Here is a 17651-nt window from a genome sequence, read left to right on the forward strand (position 1 = left end):
GGCTTTCACAGATTTAGGATGCGGCAGTCCAGCCGCAGAATGTGCAAGTTGAATCGTGCTACAGATCCAGCGAGCAATAGTCTGCTTTGAAGCAGGTGCACCCAACTTGTTGGGCGCATGCAGGATAAATAGCGAGTCAGTCTTTCTGGCTCCAGCTGTCCTGGAAACATAGATTTTTAGGGCCCGGACTACGTCAAGCAACTTGGAGTCCTCCAAGTCACGAGTAGCCGCAGGCACCACAATAGGCTGGTTCAAATGAAACGCTGAAACCACCTTTGGGAGAAATTGGGGACGAGTCCTCAATTCCGCCCTATCCATATGGAAAATCAGATAAGGGCTTTTACATGACAATGCCGCCAATTCTGACACACGCCTGGCCGAAGCCAAGGCCAACAGCATGACCACTTTCCACGTGAGATATTTTAGTTCCACGGTTTTAAGTGGTTCAAACCAATGCGACTTCAGGAAGTCCAACACCACGTTGAGATCCCAAGGTACCACTGGGGGCACAAAAGGGGGCTGAATATGCAGCACTCCCTTAACAAATGTCTGAACTTCAGGTAGTGAAGCCAGTTCTTTTTGGAAGAAAATCGATAGAGCCGAAATCTGGACCTTAATGGAACCCAATTTCAGGCCCATAGTCACCCCTGACTGTAGGAAGTGCAGAAATCGACCTAGCTGAAATTCCTCCGTTGGGGCCTTCCTGGCCTCACACCACGCAACATATTTCCGCCATATGCGGTGATAATGGTTTGCGGTCACTTCTTTCCTAGCTTTAATAAGCGTAGGGATAACTTCCTCCGGAATGCCCTTTTCCTTCAGGATCCGGTGTTCAACCGCCATGCCGTCAAACGCAGCCACGGTAAGTCTTGGAACAGACAGGGCCCCTGCTGCAGCAAGTCCTGTCTGAGCGGCAGAGGCCATGGGTCCTCTGAGATCATTTCTTGAAGTTCTGGGTACCAAGCTCTTCTTGGCCAATCCGGAACAATGAGTATAGTTCTTACTCCTCTCCTTCTTATTAGTCTCAGTACCTTGGGTATGAGAGGCAGAGGAGGGAACACATACACCGACCGGTACACCCACACGGTGTTACCAGAGCGTCCACAGCTATCGCCTGAGGGTCCCTTGACCTGGCGCAATATCTTTTTAGCTTTTTGTTGAGGCGGGACGCCATCATGTCCACCTGTGGCCTTTCCCACCGGTGTACAATCATTTGGAAGACTTCTGGATGAAGTCCCCACTCTCCCGGGTGGAGGTCGTGTCTGCTGAGAAAGTCTGCTTCCCAGTTGTCCACTCCGGGAATGAACACTGCTGACAGTGCTAACACATGATTTTCCGCCCATCGGAGAATCCTTGTGGCTTCTGCCATTGCCATCCTGCTTCTTGTGCCGCCCTGTCGGTTTACATGGGCGACCGCCGTGATGTTGTCTGACTGGATCAGCACCGGCTGGTGTTGAAGCAGGGGTCTTGCCTGACTTAGGGCATTGTAAATGGCCCTTAGTTCCAGAATATTTATGTGTAGGGAAGTCTCCTGACTTGTCCATAGTCCCTGGAAGTTTCTTCCCTGTGTGACTGCCCCCCAACCTCGAAGGCTGGCATCCATGGTCACCAGGACCCAGTCCTGTATGCCGAATCTGCGGCCCTTTAGAAGATGAGCACTCTGTAGCCACCACAACAGCGACACCCTGGTCCTTGGTGACAGGGTTATCAGCCGATGCATCTGAAGATGCGATCCGGACCACTTGTCCAACCGATCCCACTGAAAGATCCTTGCATGGAACCTTCCGAATGGAATTGCTTCGTAAGAAGCCACCATCTTTCCCAGGACTCGCGTGCAGTGGTGCACCGACACCTGTTTTGGTTTTAGGAGGTCTCTGACTAGAGATGACAACTCCTTGGCCTTCTCCTCCGGGAGAAATACTTTTTTCTGTTCTGTGTCCAGAACCATCCCCAGGAACAGTAGACGCGTTGTAGGAACCAGCTGCGACTTTGGAATATTCAGGATCCAGCCGTGCTGTTGTAGCACTTCCCGAGCTAGTGCTACACCGATCAACAACTGTTCCCTGGACCTCGCCTTTATAAGGAGATCGTCCAAGTACGGTATAATTAAAACTCCCTTTCTCCGAAGGAGTATCATCATTTCGGCCATTACCTTGGTAAATACCCTCGGTGCCGTGGACAGACCAAACGGCAACATCTGGAATTGGTAATGACAGTCCTGTACCACAAAGCTGAGGTACTCCTGGTGAGGAGGGTTAATGGGGACATGCAGGTAAGCATCCTTGATGTCCAGTGATACCATGTAATCCCCCTCGTCCAGGCTTGCAATCACCGCCCTGAGTGATTCCATCTTGAACTTGAACCTTCTTATATAAGTGTTCAAGGATTTTAAATTTAAAATGGGTCTCACCGAACCGTCCGGTTTCGGTACCACAAACATTGTGGAATAGTAACCCCGTCCTTGTTGAAGGAGGGGTACCTTGATTATCACCTGCTGAGAAAACAGCTTGTGAATCGCCTCCAGCACTGCCTCCCTGTCCGGGGGAGCTGTCGGCAAGGCAGACTTGAGGAAACGGCGAGGGGGAGATGTCTCGAATTCCAGCTTGTACCCCTGAGATACTACTTGTAGAATCCAGGGATCCACCCGTGAACGAGCCCACTGGTCGCTGAAGTTCTTGAGACGGGCCCCCACCGTAGCTGGCTCCGCCTGTGGAGCCCCAGCGTCATGCGGTGGACTTAGAGGAAGCGGGGAGGACTTTTGTTCCTGGGAACTGGCTGTATGTTGCAGCTTTTTCCCTCTACCTCTGCCTCTGGGCAGAAAGGACGCGCCTCTAACCCGCTTGCCTTTCTGGGGCCGAAAGGACTGTACCTGATAATACGGTGCTTTCTTTGGCTGTGAGGGAACATGGGGTAAAAATGCTGACTTCCCAGCTGTCGCTGTGGAAACGAGGTCCGAGAGGCCATCCCCAAACAACTCCTCACCCTTGTAAGGCAATACTTCCATGTGCCTTTTAGAATCTGCATCTCCTGTCCACTGCCGAGTCCACAATCCTCTCCTGGCAGAAATGGACATTGCGTTTATTTTAGATGCCAGCCGGCAAATATCCCTCTGTGCATCTCTCATGTACAAGACAGCGTCTTTAATATGCTCTATGGTTAGCAATATAGTGTCCCTGTCTAGGGTATCAATGTTTTCCGACAGGGAATCTGACCACGCAGCTGCATCACTGCACATCCATGCTGAAGCAATAGCCGGTCTCAGTATAATACCTGAGTGTGTATATACAGACTTCAGGATAGCCTCCTGCTTTCTATCTGCAGGCTCCTTTAGGGCGGCCGTGTCCGGAGACGGTAGTGCCACCTTTTTTGACAGACGTGTGAGCGCTTTATCCACCCTAGGGGATGTCTCCCAACGTAACCTGTCCTCTGGCGGGAAAGGGTACGCCATTAGTAACTTTTTAGAAATTACCAGTTTCTTATCGGGGGAAGCCCACGCTTCTTCACACATTTCATTTAATTCATCAGATGGGGGAAAAACCACTGGTAGTTTTTTCTCCCCAAACATAATACCCTTTTTTGTGGTACCTGGGGTAATATCAGAAATATGCAACACATTTTTCATTGCCGTAATCATGTACCGGGTGGCTCTATTGGAATGTACACTAGTCTCATCATCGTCGACACTGGAGTCAGTATCCGTGTCGACATCTGTGTCTGCCATCTGAGGTAGCGGGCATTTTAGAGCCCCTGATGGCTTTAGAGACGTCTGGGCAGGCACAGGCTGAGAAGCCGGCTGTCCCACATCTGCTATGTCGTCAAACCTTTTATGTAAGGAGTCGACACTGTCGCCTAATTCCTTCCACATAACCATCCACTCAGGTGTCGACCCCGCAGGGGGTGACATCACATTTATTGGCACCTGCTCCGCCTCCACATAAGCCTCCTCAACAAACATGTCGACACAGCCGTACCGACACACCGCACACACACAGGGAATGCTCTGACTGAGGACAGGACCCCACAAAGCCCTTTGGGGAGACAGAGAGAGAGTATGCCAGCACACACCAACAGCGCTATATAACACAGGGATTAACACTATAACTGAGTGATTTTTCCCAATAGCTGCTTGTATACACAATATTGCGCCTAAATTTAGTGCCCCCCCTCTCTTTTTTACCCTATGTAGTCTGGAAACTGCAGGGGAGAGCCTGGGAGCGATCCTTCCAGCGGAGCTGTGAGGGAAAATGGCGCCAGTGTGCTGAGGGAGATAGCCCCGCCCCTTTTTCGGCGGACTTCTCCCGCTTTTTTCTATGTATATCTGGCAGGGGTATTTTACACATATATAGTCTCTATGACTATATTATGTGTTATTTGCCAGCCAAGGTACTCCATATTGCAGCCCAGGGCTCCCCCCCAGCGCCCTGCACCCATCAGTGACCGGAGTGTGAGGTGTGCATGGGAAGCAATGGCGCACAGCTGCAGTGCTGTGCGCTACCTTGATGAAGACCGAAGTCTTCTGCCGCCGATTTCCAGGACCCTCTTCTTGCTTCTGGCTCTGTAAGGGGGACGGCGGCGCGGCTCCGGGACCGGACGACCGAGGCTGGGCCTGTGTTCGATCCCTCTAGAGCTAATGGTGTCCAGTAGCCTAGAAGCCCAAGCTAGCTGCAAGCAGGTAGGTTCGCTTCTTTCCCCTTAGTCCCTCGTAGCAGTGAGTCTGTTGCCAGCAGATCTCACTGAAAATAAAAAACCTAAAATATACTTTCTTTTTCTAAGAGCTCAGGAGAGCCCCTAGTGTGCATCCAGCTCAGCCGGGCACAAAATTCTAACTGGAGGAGGGTCATAGAGGGAGGAGCCAGTGCACACCAGGTAGTCCTAAAGCTTTCTTTAGTTGTGCCCAGTCTCCTGCGGAACCGCTATTCCCCATGGTCCTTACGGAGTTCCTAGCATCCACTACGGACTACGAGAAATAGATTTACCGGTGAGTAAAATCTTATTTTCTCTTACGTCCTAGAGCAGCGGTGGCCAACCTGTGGCTCTTGAGCCACATGAGGCTCTTTTTTTACTCAAATGTGGCTCCCAACACTCAGTCACATGACCACAATAGATACAGAAACCGCTGCACTCCAGCCAGACAGACAGCAACACTACAGGGACTGAAAACTGAGGGAGCCAAATACTATAGGTGAGACATCCACTGGCACATAAAGGGCTGCTGCAATCACGGGCTTGGAAACTTTTAGCCTGGGGGGCAGACTCAAGCAAGCGGCCCCATTTTTTTTATAGGGAATCTGCAGTCAAGTGTCACTGGAACACTTATATTGCACTGGCCCAGGGGTCAGATGGCACCTTTATATGGATTTGGCTTTTTCAATTATTTTATGTGAAAGTGACTATTTCAATGTATTTTATGTTGGATCTGGCTTTAAAATGTATCTTATGCTGAATCTAGCCTTTTCAATGTATTTTATACCGGCAGTGTGTCCTAGCTGGCATAAAGCCACACCCCATTTTTGCACACGCGCCTTCGGCTTGATGTCGGCTCTTTGACATACCTAACAAGATTTTTTGGCTCTTTGTCTCTGCCTGGTTTCCACCCCTGTCCTAGAAGATGCTGGGGTCCACATAGTACCATGGGGTATAGACGGGTCCACTAGGAGCCATTGGCACTTTAAGAGTTTGAGAGTGTGGGCTGGCTCCTCCCTCTGTGCCCCTCCTACCAGACTCAGTTTAGAAAATGTGCCCGGAGGAACCTGTCACAGCTAGGGGAGCTTTACAGAGCTTCTCTGGTAAAAGTTTTTTTTTTTTTGCGTTTATTATTTTACAGGGAGGCTGCTGGCAACAGCGCCCTGCTTCGTGGGACTAAGAGGGGGAGCAGTGTCCGCCTTGCGGGGTCTGAGCCACTATCTCCACTGACAGGACACTGAGCCCCTAGCAAGTGGGGGACCGGTGTGAAGATGGCGGCAACAGGGTATGGAGCACAGTACTATCTGCGCTCCGGGGTTCAGCGGTACATAGTACGGCACTGTGAGGGGTGCCCTGAGCCAGCGCCTACACCCTACACTGACCTCCAAGCCTGTCAGGGTCCCAGGATCGCTGCCAGCACAATTACTCAGGCCAGTATAATCTCCAGAAGAGCGGGAAGACAACGCCATGAAGGGGGCATAGCTTCTCCTCAGAGCGGACCCAGCAGCGTTCAGCGTAATTTTCCTGCCTGCAGAAGCGCCGTCAGTGAGAGCTATCCCTCCAATTCAACTCCAGCTATCTCTTACGGTACCAGAGGGTTGTAGAAGGGGGGGGGGGGAGGGGAGGCTGTATAAAGACTGTGTAACCTATTAAGGTGCACCGTCTGCGCTGGTTGGGGGTCTCCCTATACCTTAAAAGCGCTGTGTGTGGATTGGCTCCAACCTCTGTGTCTCTCTTGCCATTCTTGGGGGTGGAACTCTGTCTGTCCTCCCCTGTGTGTGTGTGGAGTGTCTGTGGTCTCCATTAAGCTATGTCCAGGGACTCTGTGTCATATGCTGCAGGGGATATGTCCTCTCAGGATGATCCCATTCCATGTAATCAGGATTGCTCTTAGCACAGATACCAGCAAGGAAGCCGGAATGGTTATCCTCTATTAAAACTATTTCTACTAGGGTTGCACAGAATGAATCTGCAACTCAGGTTTTACAGAACTCTGTGGCAGTTTGGCCCGGTTCTGTTACCTCAGGACCCCCTACTGTATGGGGGTCATTCCGAGTTGATCGCTCGCTAGCAGTTTTTAGCAGCCGTGCAAACGCTATGCCGCCGCCCACTGGGGAGTGTATTTTAGCTTAGCAGAAGTGCAAACGCATGTGCAGCCGGGCTCTGCAAAAACAGTTTGTGCAGTTTCTTAGTAGCTCTGAACCTACTCGGCGCTTGCGATCACTTCAACCTATTCGTGTCCGGATTTGACGTCATACACCCGCCCAGCGAACGCCCAGCCACGCCTGTGTTTTTTCAGACACGCCTGCGTTTTTGCAAACACTCCCTGAACACGGTCAGTTGACACTCAGAAATGCCCCCTTCCTGTCAATCTTCTTGCGGCCATCGGTGCGAAGGAAAACTTTGCTAGAACCTGAGCACAACCACAAAGAGCTTTGTATCCGTACGTTGCGTGTGCGCATTGTGGGCCATACGCATGCACATAAATGCCGTTTTTTCACCTGAACGCTGCGCTGCGAAAATCGGCAGCGAGCGTTCAATTTGGAATGACCCCCTATGTTCCCACAAACGTGCTCTTGCCCAGATTATGCAAGATGACATGGATACCGATTCTACTCAGGGAACACGATTGGATCCTGAATCTTCCAAAATCACATTTGGAACCAACCAGGAGGTTGTCCTTTCTGGGAATGATCCTCGACACGGAAGTGCAGAGGGTGTTTTCTTCCAGAGGAAAAAGCGTTGGTGATACAGACAATGGTCCGGGATGTCCTGAAGCTAGCCGGGGTGTCGGTTCATCAGTGCATTCGCCTTCTAGGGAAGATGGTGGTCTCTTAGGAGGCTCTGCAGTACGGGAGGTTTCATGCTCGGTCCTTACAACTGGATCTTCTGGACAAGTGGTAGAGATCTCATCTACACATGCACCAGAGAATACGTCTGTCGCGAAAGGCCAGGTTTTCACTCCTCTGGTGGCTACAATTGCCTCACCTTCTGGAGGCCGCAGGTTCGGGATTCAGGACTGGATCCTTCTAACCACGGATGCAAGTCTCCGGGGCTGGGGCGCAGTCACTCAAGGGGAAACCTTCCAAGGAAGGTGGTCAAGTCTGGAAGCTGGCCTGCCGATAAACATTCTGGAACTAAGAGCCGTGTACAACGGTCTTCTCCAAGCGGCCCATCTTCTGAGAAATTGGACCATTCAAGAGCAGTCGGACAATGTAACGACAGTGGCTTACATAAACCGACAGGGCGGAACGAAGAGCAGAGCTGCAATGTCAGAGGTAACAAGAATCATCCTCTGGGCAGAAAAGCATGCGTTGGCGCTGCCAGCAATTTTCATTCCGGGAGTGGACAGCTGGGAAGCGGACTTCCTCAGCAGACACGATCTCCATCCAGGGGAGTGGGGTCTCCATCCGGAGGTGTTCAAGAAGGTAACAGATCTTTGGGGTGTACCCCAAATAAACATGATGGCCTCTCGTCTCAACAAGAAGCTTCGACGATATTGTTCCAGGTCGAGGGACCCCCAAGCAGTGGCGGTGGACGCCCTAGTGACTCCGTGGGTATTCCAGTCGGTGTACGTGTTTCCACCACTCCCACTCATTCCAAGAGTGCTAAAACTCATAAGGAGAACAAGGGTTCAAGCGATCCTCATTTATCCAAACTGGCCAAGAAGGTCTTGGTCGCAGTTCTTCTGGATCTACTGCTAGAAGGGCCGAGGCCTCTTCCTCTTTGGGAGGACCTGCTGCAGCAGAGGTCCTTCACCTGTCAAGACTTACCATGGCTACGTTTGACGGCATGGAGGTTGAATGCCAGATACTAGCTCAGAAGGGCATTCCGAACAAGGTTATTCCTACCCTGATACAGGCTAGGAAAGGAGTAACGTCTAAACATTACCATCGTATTTGGAAAAAATATGTATCTTGATGTGAGTCCAAGAGGTTTCCTATGGTGGAGTTTCAACTGGGACGTTTTCTCCTCTTCCTGCAAGCAGGTTTGGATATGGGCCTGAGGTTAGGATCCGTAAAGGTCCAAATTTCGGCCCTATCCATTTTCTTCCAGAAACAGTTGGCTGCCTTCCTTGAGGTTCAGACTTTTTTGAAGGGAGTTCTGCACATCCAACCTCCCTTTGTACCGCCTACGGTGCCCTGGGATCTTAACGTGGTGTTGCAGTTTCTCCAGTTGGACAGGTTTGAGCCTCTACAGGAGGTTGAGGTCAAGTTTCTCACGTGGAAGGCTGTCACTTTGTTGGCCTTAGCTTCTGCTAGACGTGTGTCTGAGTTGGAGGCTTTGTCATGTAAAAGCACATACTTGATCTTCCATGAAGATAGAGCTGAGCTTCGGACACGTCAGCAGTTTCTTCCAAAGGTTGTGTCGGCATTTCATATTAACCAACCTATTGTGGTGCCAGTTGCGACTGACTCCTCAATTTCTTTGAAGTCCTTAGATGTTGTAATAGCTCTAAAAATCTATGTGAGGAGGACTGCTCATCACAGAAAATCGTACTCTCTGTCCTGTATGATCCCAAGAAAATTGGGTGTCCTGCTTCTAATCAGACGATCTCTCGCTGGATCAGGTTCACTATCCAGCATGCGTATTCTACGGCAGGCTTGCCGTGTCCTACGACTGTTAAAGCCCACTCTATTCATAAGGTGGGTTCTTTCTGGGCGGCTGCCCGGGGTGTCTCGGCTTTACAACTCTGCCGAGCGGCTACTTGATCGGGGTCGAACACGTTCGCAAAGTCGTACAAGTTCAATACTTTGACCTCTGAGGACCTTAAGTTTGGTCAATCAGTTCTGCAGGAGCCTCCATGCTCTCCCTCCTGTTCTGGGAGCTTTGGTACATCCCCATGGTAATAATGTGGACCCCAGCATCCTCTAGGACGTAAGAGAAAATTGGATTTTATTACCTACCAGTAAATCCTTTTCTCGTAGTCCGTAGAGGATGCTGGGTGCTCGCCCAGTGCTTCGGTTTCCTGCAGTGGTTTTCTGTTTCGGTACAACTTTGTTTTTAGTTAAGTACTGCATTGTTACTTGTTAAGTACTGTTTCAGCGGTTGCTGAGTTTCCAAGCTTGTTAGCTTGGTTTGCCTTCTGTGTGTGAGCTGGAATGAATCTTCCCACTATCTGTGTTAAAACCTTCTCTCGAAGATGTCCGTCTCCTCGGCACAGTTTCTAGACTGAGTCTGGTAGGAGGGGCATAGAGGGAGGAGCCAGCCCACACTCTCAAACTCTTAAAGTGCCAATGGCTCCTAGTGGACCCGTCTATACTCCATGGTACTAATGTGGACCCCAGCATCCTCTACGGACTACGAGAAAAGGATTTACCGGTAGGTAATTAAAATCCTATTATATGCTGATGTCTTAGAATGGGATCCGGCCAAGATCCCACCGGTCAAAATACCAATGCCAAGATCCCAACACTACTCAGAATGCCATCACCGGCATCCTGAATAGGGTCACCTGCCCGGTGCCGGAATCCCGACCAACAGGATCCCGAATGAGCAAGTGCTGGGACTCTGGGCAGGTAAGCCTCAGGAGTGGAGGGGGAGGGCTAGGTTTAGGCTGCGGGGGAGGGCTGCGGCCCAGGGGATTAGGTTTAGGTTGCGTGGATGGGGCATTAGGGTTAGGCACCCCCTCCCCCCAAAGGGTTAGGGATAGACTGCGGGGGGGTGTTGGGGTGAAGGGTTAGATTTAGGCTGTGGGAAGGAAGGTTAGGTTCAGGCGCCACCATTGATGGTTAGGGTTGGGCTGTGGGGGGGTGTTAGGTTTAGGCTGCAGGGAGGGAGAGTTCCCCTGTCAGGATTCTGCTCGTTGGGATGCCACGGTTGGCATTCTGACTGCCAGCATTCCATACTGAAGACCTTAGAATATGCACAATTCATTACTACACTTAATGGGTGTAGTTTAATAATCCATGATACAGAGAGAGAGAGAACTACTATACAATTAAGAGTACGCCTTCATATATTTAAAATATAGACTATATGGAAACGGGGCCTGGACTGCACACCCTAGCTTATTATAATGGGATGTGCTACCTTGCTGGGACTAAGTACTGCAATACTACAATATAGGAACAAAGGGTACAGGTGCACCATACACCATTAAAATTATTACCATAATATAATATTTGAGGTTCTTGGCTTATATTTTCCAGTATATGAGCCTGCCCACCTGCTTCACGGTGACCTCATCAGACAGGTCCCTAAAACTATAGGGGTTCACCTCTGGGACGCAGAGCACCCTTAGACTACCCCAGCCACACCACCCCCAGGGCACCACACAGAAAAAGGATAGGAGTGAAAGATCAGTGTTAAGCAAATGAAAGAGGCTGCTGAATGTAAAAGAAAAAAAGAAAAGAGGACAGCAGTAAAGTGTCAGAGTGTTAGAATGTGAAGTTTAGCTGAGCAGTGTTATAAGTGTAAAAGATATGTGAAAAATGCTACATAAATATAAAACAAACACAATGTGATATAAGTGTTAAAAGTAAATGTAAGGTGGTGATGCCCCAAAGCGGCCCAGCCAGAGCAATATAGGGAGCTCCACGCCCCAAACGCTCACCCCCAAACTGACTTTGTATATAATTAAAAGGATATTACCTATGTCACTTGTGCAGTCAGAACGTGCTGGTTCCCTGTTTAAAAGCCTGAGAGGCAGTGGGTGAGGTGCTAATCCAGAGATGAGGGCTGTCCCAATCCCTCAGGTGTGTATACACACACATAATATATGTCGAGAACCTAAAATATTATATTATGGTTGTAATAATTTTAATGGTGTATGGTGCACCTGCACCCTTTGTTCCTATATTGTAGTATTGCTATATTTAAAATATACAAACACAAAAGGCCTGATTCAAAGTTGGACACTGCTGCATCCGCTCTAACATCTGTCACCTGAGTCTCAGATGTGATAATATACAAATGCTAGTTTCAACTTTACACTTGTGTACTACCATGCACCTGAATGTGCAAGCACGTGTCCATGAATGCTATAGCAGACTCAGTGATTCTAGATAGACAGTCCACCATTGGCACCCCATTGTGTGCGCCATCAACACTTGCACCTACCCAGGACAGTTGAGAGCCTGGCTGGGCCCACGTACTTTTCAGGGGGCGTGGCCTAATCACAAGAGGCGTGGCGATGCACCTTTAGAGAAAAATACAGGAAAAAATAGCATTTTTAAGTGCATCCCTGGCCACACTGCAGCCCAGAACACAGCAGCATATTCTGGGCTGAGGAGAAAAGCTGCAGCTGCTGCTGCCAGGTAAGGGGGAGTGGGACTTGAGCCCCCACTGGGCCCCTCCATCAGAACTGGGCCCAGATAATTAGTACCCTCTCCCTCCCCCTCTCGGCGGCCCAGCACCTACCCTATGACAGGTGCAGTTTCTCTGTCTGAACATGACCTCCATGGGAGCGGCTATGTGCCCGAAAATGTAGCCGCTTCCACATACCTGCGACACTCCCATAACACACCCACGAGATGTGTTTTTTTTCCAATCACTTCAGGCCATCTTCCAGTCAGCGCCCAGATATTGCTTTGCCTCTCAAATTCTGATATCATCGGTCCCATACTCAATAGTGTATTTTTGCGTACACTGAATTTTCTGTGCATGCGCAGAAGCAAATAATCGCTCAGTTTCATGAACATCGAAATGTGCCTCTGAATCAGGTCCATAATCTCTATTTTCTGTAAACAATAGGAAAAGTCTATGTAAATTATGTATGTTCATGTGGAATTATAGCTATATAGTTTTGTGCGTCACAGTTTGTGATTATAGCAGAAGTCCTCAAACGCGCTCCTCAATGCACCCCAACAGTCCAGGTTTTAAGTTTATCCATGATTGGCCACAGTTGACTTAATTACCACCTCTATCAATTTGATTAACCATCTGTGCTGAACCATGGATATACCTAAAACCTGGACAGTTGGGGTGCCTTGAGGACCGTGTTTGAGAACCCCTGGATTATAGTGAGAAGACAACTCTAGTTATGTTAAAGGAAAAAGCAATTGTGAGGATATTGTTTAATTTTCTTGCTCTTTCAGCCAACTGTTCTTCCGAGCTTATGCATAGGCTCTGGCCTTCAAGATGCCTTGACATGTGTTACATAGTTAATGGTTATACATAGGGTTTCAATTCAATAGAAAGATGAAGGTCTACAATGAATAGGTCGCCACCAAATGGTCCACAGTGAAAAGGCCGAAATGGACAAAAGGTCGACATGGTCATTAGATCTGGATATTAGGTCAACCTATAAAAGGTTGATATTGGAAAAGGAGGGAAACGCCATTTGAAGCAGCTCTTGCTAAGCACATTGGAAGTGGTAGTTACTCACTTGCTTTAATGACATTGCATCTATAAGTGGGTCACAGTGATCATAACTAATATACAACTTACCCCTTTCACAAGAGTGGGGAAAAGAAAAAGTATTTGCATATTCATACTTCTTAAAATTGGCTAATTGGAGGACATTTGCTCTCTTTGCTCACAATTATTGTATATATGAACAAATAAAAATGTGTATACTTTTTTACATTATACTGTAAATTGAAATGTCTTTAGTATTATTTCAGCCATTGTGGTACAGTCTATATTAATGCAGCTGTAATTTATATTTTTGTATTTTATAGAATGTAACCTTTAGAAGGTTTGAGACATTTCCGCCTCTGAAAAAGTTAATGTGACTGGGATTTAGAATCTCTTTACGAGTAGCAAAATGCAAATTAGCGTTTCTATTGCAGATGGTGACCCTGAGAATACCAATTAGCCCTATAAATTGGGGCTTGCCTACCAGTACATGTCAATATTATAATCTGGAAGCGCATTGGGTAAACCATTGACTCAAAGAGTTCCTACATAAATTACATTTTGAAAAGTGAGAAAATAGATATATTTTTTTTACAGAAATTTGGTTTACTAAATAAGAGAAAATCTGCACAAAAAAAAATCTGTTTACAAATATTTTCTCAGAGGTGTAGGCATATAAAATTTACAATAGTGATTCATATAGGAACTCTGAATGTTCTCATGGCAAAGGAAGGAAACTCCAAGAGGATGGGCTATTACATCCTGTACCAGCAATGAAGGATGAATTTGGGTCTGAGTCCATACATGCTTTATCTAAGGAAATGACATAGACAAGGTGTTCAGAAAAAAAAGAGCATTATTTAATAGTGTGTCTAACTGATGAATGTATTTTAGCACTTATTACAGGCATCTCTTATTTTCCCTTCTTTTTATACTACATAAAGGAAGAGGGAGGAATATAGGGTTAACTTTGAAGTGGTTAGACTTCTGTGTTTTCAGTTCCTTTCCTTCCCAAACTATACTGTGTTGTTGTTGTTGTTGTTTTGTCAGAACTGTCTCAGCGAGTCAGAATGACAGCATGTACAGTATACTTCACAGGAAAGATCAAATTAAAATGAAGCAGATACTTTCATGAAAATCTAGAAGTTAGAGAAAGTTATCATGTAATATTTTCTTGCTTTGAAAAAGTCTGTGAAAAACAAGTTTTATTGGTTTGGAAGTGTGGAATCCAAAGTGAAACAAACATCCTGGATAACTTGGGTGAGTATAAACAGTACTTTATACCTTCATTCTATTTGCCAAGCAGCAAGTTATAGGTGTGACAGTCTTACTTTGTGAAGTTAGACAATAATAAAGGCTGTTTTTCAAAACCAGCAAGTTTTATATTGTATAGTATGTGTGCATTTTATATGCATATATTTATTGATGCTAATATGTGAATGTTATGTGTGTGTGTGTGTGTGTGTGTGTGTGTGTGTGTGTGTGTGTGTGTGTGTAAAGTGCAACGGAATTTGCTGCGCTATATAAGAAACTGTTAATAAATAAATTATATATATATATATATATGTATATATATATATATATATATATATATATATATATAAAAATATATATATATACCTACATACACACAGAGGGGTTTCTTTACTTTGTGTTGCACATCACGGGCTGCGGGTCACGGCATAGAGTATGGTAGTGGGGAGCGCATGTACGCAGACTCTCGCTACTCATATATGCTGCCTCGTGCAGCAACAATGAAAGAGGACACATCTATATATATATTATATAGCATTGATCCACCACACGCTCGACACTCCTATATTCGTGGTGTATGTTGTATGTGACCACATTGTTTAAATAAAAACCACAGAAGCTCCACACTCATCGTATGGTTATCATTCTGAGCGAAAGACTGACCAGACGGGGAAGACTTTGGTGCATCTGAGCTGCTTAACTATATTTACTAACATTACCTGTTTATACAGAATAGAGAAAACAGCTTGGGGTGTTTATAATATATATATATATATATATATATATATATATATATATATATAGCAAGTGCAGCTTCTTAAAGCTTTGTTTTTATTATTTGGGGGGGGGGGTTAAAACATTTTGGTAAAACATTTTTTTTTCCATGTAGCAATAATGATTTTTTTAAATTAATTTTAATCTATTCTTTTAACAGTGTTATTTATTTATTTGTTTATTTATTGATCTTCTAAATGAAACTGAAAGCACAAGTCTGGCTTGCTGTGTCATGCATGTGCAAATTCCCTGAAGCTGGCCTGGCCATCAGTAACATACAATTACACCCCTCTGCTACCCCCCTGCCCCCATCATCCCTCCCCTCCATCTATCCCACCCTGTCCTCCTTCCGTCCCACTTCTGACAAGGAAGTCCACTCCCTCATCTTATCCCCCCCCCCCCTCACCTGCCCCCTGGACCCCCTTCCCTCCCATCTTCTCCGCTCCCTCTCCCCCACTGCCTGTTCCCACCTTGCTCACCTCTTTAATCTATCGCTCTCTACCGGCATCTTCCGCTCACCATTCAAACATGCTCTGGTCTCACCTATCCTCAAAAAAACCAACCTCGACCATTCATCACCCACTAACTACCGCCCCATCTCTCTTCTCCCTTTTGCCTCCAAATTACTTCAATGACTGGTCTGCAGCCATCTCACAAGCTACCTCTCTGACAACTCCATCCTCGATCCACTACAATCTGGCTTTCGCCCACTCCACTCCACTGAGACTGCCCTGGTGAAAGTCACCAATGACCTGCTTTCAGCCAAATCCAGGGGCCACTACTCTCTGCTTATCCTTCTGGACCTCTCTGCTGCCTTTGACACCGTGGATCATCCTCTCCTCCTCCGCACACTCCAAAACGCTGGCCTCTCTAGCACTGTCCTTGACTGGTTTTCTTCTTACCTTACTAACCACTCCTTCTCTGTGTCTGCCTCTGGCACCACCTCACACCCTTCCATCCTTCCTGTTGGTGTCCCTCAGGGTTCTGTCCTTGGCCCCCTTCTGTTCTCCCTGTACACCTCTTCCCTGGGTGCGCTCATTAACTCCTTTGGCCTTCAATACCACCTCTACGCTGATGACACACTACTCTACCTCTCCTCTCCTCTACTGATCTGTCCCCCTCTGTCCTCTCTCAGGTTTCCAGCTGCCTCTCCACAATCTCCTCCAGGATGTCTGAGCGCTCTCTGAAGCTCAACATGGACAAAACTGAACTCATCATCTTTCCCCTATCCAGAGTAACACCCCCAACCAATATCTCTATCATTGTTGACAACACCACCATCTCCCCCGTTCCCCAACTCCGCTGCTTGGGCGTCACTGTTGACTCCTCCCTCTCCTTTGCACCCCTCATTCAAGCTCTGGCACAATCCTATCGGTTCCAGCTACGCAACATTGCTTGTATCAGGCTATTTCTCTCCCAGAGTGCAACTAAACTTTTCATCCACTCACTGGTCATCTCATGACTCGACTACTGCAATGTTCTCTTCACTGGCCTTGCTTGCTCCCATCTTGCTCCCCTCAAATCTGTCCTGAACTCCGCAGCTAGGCTTATCTTCCTCTCCCGCCGCTCCACATCTGCCACTCCCCTTCAACAAAATCTACACTGTCTCCCATTCCCATACAGAATCCTCTTCAAACTCCTCACCCTCACATACAAGGCCATCTCTAATTCCACTGCTCCCTACATCTCCAATCTCCTCTCCCTTCATACTCCCTCCCGCCCCCTACGCTCGACCAATTACTGTCGCCTCTCCACCGCCCTGGTCACTGCTTCCCATGCCCGAGTTCAAGACTATGCCGGTGCTGCACCCCTTCAGTGGAACGCACTCCCCCTCTCCATTAGACTCTCCCTTACCTTGCAAAGCTTCAAACGGGCACTAAAAACCCACCTATTCATCCAAGCATACCCTCCTGATGCATAACCTAGTCCTGAGGCCGCTTGTCCATCCCCCGGTCTCATGCCTTGAACATCTCAGCTTTGCTTGCATACTGCCATCAGGCTACCTCCCACTTGCTTGCACTTCATGTCATCTGTCTGGCGACCCTTCCCACTAGATCGTTAGCTCTTCAGAGCAGGGCCCTCTTTCCTCTTGTTATCTAAGCCATCTTCTCGGCACATTTTACTCACAGCTCTCCCCTACTCAGCGATCATCTTTACCGCTTTTTCTCCTGCTGGTAAAGGCTCATCTCCATCTATGGCCACCAGCCCCTAGTAGTATGATGATCACTCCCTCACTACTTACATCTTAGCTGTATTATGTCTTGAGAATGTGTGGTGCTCCTTGTTCCGTGTACTATAATATTGTTATTTATTTACTGTAATGTTAAGTTTGTCTCCCTGTACTGTCCTTTGTACGGCGCGGCGAAACACGTGTGGCGCCTTATAAATAAAATGTAATAATAATAATAATTACTGTTCCAGGTCAGTTTAGCTCATCAGATAAGCATTTCTCAGCTAATTTTTAGTGATAAATTGCATTGATAACATATTGTTTATTTATACCCTCCTGAAAACTGCAGGAGACTCATGATTTATAGGGTATTCTCACACAGCCATAGTGAAGCTGGCAGGATGGTGATAAAATCAATGCCATTGTGGTGACGATGTGAAAGGGGCATGGCTAAAAGATGCAAATGGTG

At 47.4% G+C, this 17651-nt stretch overlaps 1 protein-coding gene across 6 annotated transcripts in view; it reads left to right on the plus strand.

The window, feature by feature from the left end:
- Positions 1–17651, plus strand: part of HECW2 (HECT, C2 and WW domain containing E3 ubiquitin protein ligase 2) — a 1325610-nt gene that overhangs the window by 529681 nt on the left and 778278 nt on the right. The window contains exon 1 of one of the 6 annotated variants that reach the window (XM_063934140.1): positions 14131–14244. The exons of the other annotated variants lie outside the window; for them this stretch is intronic. The gene's annotated coding sequence lies outside the window, so the exon portion shown is untranslated. Of the gene's footprint in view, positions 1–14130; positions 14245–17651 lie in introns of those variants that run through there. 6 annotated transcript variants of the gene reach the window in all.

The sequence above is a fragment of the Pseudophryne corroboree genome, chromosome 7, assembly GCF_028390025.1.
Source record: "Pseudophryne corroboree isolate aPseCor3 chromosome 7, aPseCor3.hap2, whole genome shotgun sequence".
Taxonomy (NCBI): Eukaryota; Metazoa; Chordata; class Amphibia; order Anura; family Myobatrachidae; genus Pseudophryne; species Pseudophryne corroboree.